Below are 7,450 nucleotides of genomic sequence, written 5' to 3'. Positions count from 1 at the left end.
CCGTGACAAAACCGGCAAAACACTGTTCAGTGTAAAAAATGAATTTTTAATAAAAGGCTTTCTAGCCTTAACAATCTAAATGAAAGTTATAGTTTATATTAAACTGAGAACTTTTATAAAAAGAACGCCAAAATCTGACTTCGTATGAGGAAGTTATGATTTTTCTAAGTTTCAGTATAGCAGTGTACAGCTAAAAACTCGAAATAAAGATCGAGTGGTTTTTAGCCGACACAACCTAAACGAGAATTGAAGGTCTCGTCATTAGTAGTACAATAGTAAAAACATAGACAAAAACGGACGTCGTATGAAGAAGTTATTAGTTTATAACGGATTCACGTCCCGATCTGTTTAAAATAATAATATTAAAAATAATTCCAAATTAGCCATTGAAGTCTAAACGAAAGTCGTAGAGTATAATTTTACCTACTCGTGCATATAGAGAACGTCAAAAACGGAGTTCGTATGCAAAAGTTATGAATTTTACAAGTTTTGGCAAAAAAAAACTAAAGAAAAATAGCAAAAACCGGGAATATTCGCATGAACAGTAACGCCACGTCACCCCTCGCATGTGAGGCCCCCACGTGTCAGCTACTGATTGGACCGATGCCTCGCATGTCGCCTTCTGATTGGACCGCAGCCGAGGTCCACTTAGAACCGGACAGCCTCGCATGAGACACACCGGATACACCCCTCGCACGCCCCTCGCACACCCCCTTCGCACGTGCCCTCTTCCCATTGGACCGAGGTCTGGTCTAATCCGAGCCTACCACCTCCGTACCGAAGCTGCTTCCCTTCGTAAATTGTCAGCCTCGCATAGCCTCGCAATAGCCTCGGATCCGAGGCTTCGGCCTATATAAGGCATGCGAGGGCTTCCGAAAATTTTCACTTTTTCACCCCAAAAATCATTCTCTTTCACATTCTCAACTCCCCTAAGCTCATATACAACCCCTAAAGCCCGGGTATCAAGACTCGAGCCCGAAGCAAGCCTTGAAGCCCCGAAATTCCCGAGAAGTAACCTCTCTCCTGTCAAAACTCTGCCCGATTTGAGCCGGATTCTCGACAAATAAACTCCTTTTCGTGAAACGAAACTCTGTCCGAATTACCACCTATCAAGTGAGTTCATACCCCCGTATTTTCATAATTTCTACTGTTCTAAGGGGGGAAATACAAGTATAACACAACAACTTTGTGTTCTAAATAAATGATTTCAAATCACGATAAAATGATTTTAAAGCATCAAAAATACTTCAAATATGGAACTCTTTTATAAACTTATATTTTTCCCAAATATACATATTTGTATATATAATTTAATATATATAAGATTTAAAAGGCTTAGGACTAATAATTTATTCTAGGTCCTTTTCCTTGTTTGGATGTGGACTTATAGTACCGGTTATTTGTCCGAAGGTCGTTCAAATTTTACTTATATATAAAATTGTATATGTATATAAAAATAAAAGTTATTTCACCAGTTTAATTAACCTTTGCAACATGTTGAGCAAATGATTACATGCAAAAATAGTTATTTACCAATTCATAAAGTACATATAAATTATAATAGGTATAATTTATGATACATGGAGAAATAATTCATATGAATACACTGTTTTACATGCAACAAGGGTTTTAATTCAAAACAAATCAAGGGTTTACACTTATCAAATACATGTTCGGGATACTAAGTCAAGAACATACTGTCAATCATTTATTTCAGAATGATTGGGTTTTCATAACTAATATACATGTAACGTTTATATGCTTTTTATGAGACATTCAATTCAGGTTGTTTAATTCATTTTAGACAACCAAGGTAAAGCCCTGACATTATAACCAGAATCTCCAGTCCGGGGATCGAAACAAGTTGTGTGTAGATCTATATTGGTATTGACAACCCCGCACTCAGGCTGCTAGCTACAGTCAGGCATACACGCCAATGAGTGGCAAATGTTATCAACAATTTAAGCGCTCACAAGGCGTTTGTTTCAGGCGTTGATGTCTAAGTATGGTTATAATAACTCATTAAAAAGATATTAACAACACGTTAGTGTATAAACAAGTAAACGTAAGTACGTCTTCAAAGTACCAGTTTACAAAATACAAAGTACAATGGTATACTACAGTTTTCAATAACAGCTGGTGAAGCCAGGCACACTCTCATATACAAGTTTTACAAATACATTGGTTTACAAACAGGACGGTTTTATGGGAATAAAACTACTTTTCACTTACCACAGAAAATATGGGATTTTCTAGAAGTGTTTTCATATTCAAAATACAAAGACACCCATTCAAACATAAAGACTTATGTACTCACTCAACTTATTGTTGATACTCCCTTTTCAAATTATTTGTATTATCAGGGAAATAATAACAGGTACTCCCCGAGCTTTTTGAGAAGATCTAGCTATTAGGAGTCTTACCTTCTTCTTTTGTATAACTATTTTGGTTTCAATATACAATGATTGAACACATGTAAATATTATACTTTTAAATACAATAGTTTTTTGTGCTTTGATTACTATGATACATGTGTTGTGATACTACAAATGAAGTCCTCCACCCCCGGACATTTCCGCCGTCTGGTTTGGGGGTGTGACACAGTCTATAGAAGAGATAACCAAAGGACTTCTGTGGGTAGCCGATGAAAATACACCGCTCACTACGAGGTTCGAGTTCGTCATGAGTCTCTCGTCTTATGAAATCCTCGCTACACCAAACATTGATATGTGCCGACGAGGGAGCTTTCCATGTCCACATCTCGTGAGGTGTTTTGACAACCTTCTTTATAGGAACTATGTTAAGGATATGGGAAGAAGTCTCTAAGGCATACTCACAGAATGAGATAGGTAACGAAGCACGACTCATCATGGAACGAACCATGTCGAGCAAGGTTCGATTACGCCTCTCAGCCACACCATTAAACTGCGGTGTCCTAGGAGGCGTCAATTACGAAACGATTCCGCATTCCTTGAGGTAGTCATGGAATTCAAGACTAAGGTACTCTCCACCTCGATTGGATTAAAGCATCTTGATTTTCCTGCCCCACTGATTCTCTACTTCTTGCTTAAACTCTTTGAACTTTTCAAAGGTTTCCGACTTGTGTTTGATTAAGTAGATATACCCATATCTGCTATAATCATCGGTGAAAGTCACATAGAAGCGAATCTCATCCCTTGTGGTGGATCTAAAGGGCCCATACACGTCGGTGTGTATGAGATCCAATAAACCCTCACCCCTTTCACAAGTACCAGTGAAGGGTGACTTGGTCATCTTTCCAAGTAAACAAGATTCACACACGTCATCGTCCCTAAGGTCGAATGACTCCAGCACTCCATCCTTTTGGAGTTGGGCTATGCGTTTCTTGTTGACATATCCAAGATGACAATGCCACAAGCATGCTTTGTCCAAACTATTGGAAGAATCGATACACAATACATCATTTCCTAAATTGTCTACAACCATCACAGTTTCATATATTCCATTACAAGGAACTGCTTCAAAATAGAAAACACCATTAAGATAAGCATTAATAGAACCCTTTTCATTATCAAATGAATTTCTAAATCCTTGTTTATATAAACCATGAAAAGAAATGATGTTTCTTTCCATATCTGGAAAATAACAACAATTATTCAAATCCAGTCCTAATCCATTACTAAGCACTAAAGAGTAAACTCCAACCTTGGTGACATGCGACAATCTTCTGTTCCCCATGATCAAGTTCATCTTCCCATTCTCCACATCTCTATTTCTTCTTAGCCCTACAAATCAGAACAAATGTGAAAACCACATCCTTTATCAAGTACCCCAAGAAATAGCATGCGATGAGTTATTAGACTGAATAGTGTAAATACCTGCGAAGGACGGCTTGATCTTCCCATCCTTGATATCTTTCAAGTACTTCGGGCGACTTCATTTCCAATGCCCCTTCTCATGGCAGTAGTAGCACTCTGCATCCTTCGGTTTGGAGGTGGGTGCAACGGGACCAGCCTTGGTTCCACTAGAAGAGGTGCCATCATGGGACTTTCCCTTATGGTGACTCTTGGAAGGAGACTTCCTCTTCTTACCCTTCCCCTGCCCAACAGCCAAGACGGGGGAAACAGTAGGAGTTCATGCAACGGATTTATCCATAGGTTGCTCTCAGCAGTCCTCAACAACCCTTGAAGCTTGCTTAATGTGACCTCCTCTTTGTTCATGTGGTAGGTCATGCGGAACTGGTTGTAGCAAGGAGGTAAGGAGTGAAGAATTATGTCAATTGCCAGCTCCTCATTGAATTCCACATTTTACTTCTGTAGGCGGTCAACATATCTTTACATCATATGGAGATGAGTAGTGACAGACTCTTCGTCCCTCATCTTGGTAGTGATCATCGAAGTGATGATCTCGTACCTCTCCTGCCTCGCGCTTTGATGGTACCTATCCATCAAATCTTGATGCGTCTCATAGGGGTAGAAGTCCTCATAGGACTTTTGGAGTTCTGCGGTCATGGTAGCGAGCATGATGCAATGCACTTTTGTAGCATCATGCTCGTGTATTTCATAAGCAGCAATCTCCTCGGGAGTAGCAGTTTCGAGGGTTATCTCCTTTAGCTCCTTATCGAGGACATATTCCTTATCCTCGTAGTGGGTAACCATCCTTATGTTGCGGATCCAATCATTAAAATTGTTTCCGTCAAAGATTACCCTCCCACACAAATTCATGAGTGAGAATGAGCCTAAAGAGTTCGAGCCTTGAGCGTTGCTTGAGTTCGACATCTGAAATGTAAAAGAGACAAAGTTTGATTAAATAGAAATCCCCAATTAAACACCCAAATGAGAAATTTGGGCTAGGATCCAACAACATTATTTACAACTTAAAAGAGGGATGTCGTAATTTAAATTGAAAATAATTTGAAGGTAAGTGAATGACGATTCACTAATTTTCACCATGAAAAATGAAAATAATTAAGTTTTAAATGTATTGAAACTCTTAGATCTTTTGATATTCATTGAACTTTTCAATGACATGTTTAAATCTCGATATGCCCCTCAAGTTTGTGACTGGGATACCGAGGATCACAAACAGGGTGTGAATAACCATGCGGATGTACTTGGTACCCTCGATGTTACAGTCACTTAATCAATGTGCTTGTTAGCCACACACGCTCCATTGATCTATGACAAACAACGAGTCACCCTTTGCCACCTTTTATTAGAGCCAAATTAGTGTGTCGGTTAACCACACACGCTCCACTAATGTCTTAGCAAGGGTATAAAGTGTAATTCCATGGAATAACAAAAAATTCACATTTTTCCTAAAAGTAACCAAGATTGGGAATTTTGTAAAAACATATAGTTACTTTCTTAATCATTATACTTTTAATGAAGAATTAGGTTGCCCTATTTCGGCTAACGACCCTCCACCAATTAAGGAAGCGGTGAGTGAGAGTGGACACCCTTTAAACGGTCATTTTATAGGCCACAACCTTATACCCCTCTTATAAATCGGCTTCGTGAATGAGGCCTACTAACGGTAAGACTAGCATTTAACTTATACATATATAATAGTTATTCTTATAATATTATAATAGTATAGGGTTGAATTTTAAACTTGTAAAATTCTAAGGTTTAGAATTTAATTATTTCAAAATTAACTTTTAATCAAAATTTAAATTCCAAAACTCGAGGGCAAGTTTTCAAACATTTCAAAACTATCTAGATCAAAATTCAAATAAACAATTAAACAATTAATTTGGTGATTATCTTTTTGACCTAATCCAATTGCAGACATGATAATTGATCAAATAATTTCAAATAATTAGCATTTATCAAATAAGGTAATAATTATTTAATTAAATGACCAAAACCTTTTATTTTAACAAAGATAATTATCTAGAATAATTAAAATACATATTTTATCAATTAGAAACACTTATGGCAATTATCCCAAGTCAAAATAAGCAAAATCCCGAAATTCCCGCTGTCTGACTGCCCGACTCATAAAGTCCCCATATGGACTCGTCGAGTTCATCTGACTCGGCGAGTCCTCTTTGGGACTCGGCGAGTCTGTCAGGCAGAAAGCCAAAAAGTCGAATTCAAGCAATGAACAATCATACAATGTATCAAATACAATAGAAACCAATCAAATCTCTGATACCACTAATGGGTTTAGTGCAAAAGAACAATCCTATGTGCTCATGCAAAACCCTAAAGCTTGGATCTAGGTTTCTCTATTGTACATGCAATTCATCCAAGACTTGAATAGCCTAATCTAGCATACTACAAAACTTGAGATCTATATAAATAAGCAAGTAATAATATCACCTCTTAATTGTAGTATGAAACTTGAATCTTCAAAGCTTACGAGAACCAAATACCTTAAATGTGATGCCTCTAATGGCTTACAAACACCAAGGCAAGAGGATGATGTTTAGGAGATAGGATGAGAGGCTAGAAATCGACTCCAAGCTTCCAAGGGATCAAGTGGCTGAATTCTGATGCCTTAGGGGTCCTTTTATACTTGAGCTGCTCGGGTTTTAGCAAAAACCATAATTAGATAGCTTAGGCCTTAAGCAGTCCACAGAACCTTCCAGAATAAGGCCTCCTTGGACGAATTCAAGATGGACTCCACCTTAATTTCGTCCAAGCCTTAATCCATAAGGATTCTCGGCCTAAAATCAATTATCTTATACTTGCATTTCCAGTCCCCTTTATTTAATCAATCTGTTTTAGTCACAATAATTAATTCTTAATTAATTATTTAACTAGTATTAATTAAATAAATATGATTTCTCTTTTAATATATTACTCTTATAATATATTAATAAACCACAATATCCTCTTTCTTTATAAATCATCCTATCTAGTTGCTTTGGTGAAGGCAACCCAACAGGACCATGCTCAACCGGGTCAAGTAGATACCATATATAGTTATGGATTTTGACACTAATCCAACACTTAAATCAGATAAGCACTAAGGGAGACAAGTCAAGAGGGCCTCTAATCTTGCAATATTCTTAAAAAGACAACAAGAATGGGAAGAGGAGAGTAGTTTCGGCCATAGAGTGAAATGAGAGATTTCACTAGAATAACTAGCCAAAAACTCATGGAAAACTTTGTCTTATATACCGATGCAAAATTAAAAACAACCCCTTATTATAATCTAAAGTAATGACCTTACGTTAGAGGCATGGGGTACAAGGGAGCAAGGTTGACAAGCAACCTCCCATGCCTTATACAACTTTTGGTCATCACCTTCAAAAGAAGAAGAATTCTTTAATTTTTTTAAACTCAAAGTTTATAAAATATAAACTTTATATTTAGGTAAGTAACAAGAGGATTCAACTAGTCCAAGAGGTTGTGCATGACTTTTTAATTCATACCATATGAAATAATAACAAGTTATACTCTCTTATAATTTTTAGTTTCACAAAAAAAATTACTCTCTAATTAAATACAATAATTGATAT

The sequence above is a fragment of the Lactuca serriola genome, chromosome 9, assembly GCF_051521515.1.
Source record: "Lactuca serriola cultivar US96UC23 chromosome 9, Lser_US96UC23_V15, whole genome shotgun sequence".
Lineage (NCBI taxonomy): Eukaryota > Viridiplantae > Streptophyta > Magnoliopsida > Asterales > Asteraceae > Lactuca > Lactuca serriola.
This window is presented reverse-complemented; position numbering follows the sequence as displayed.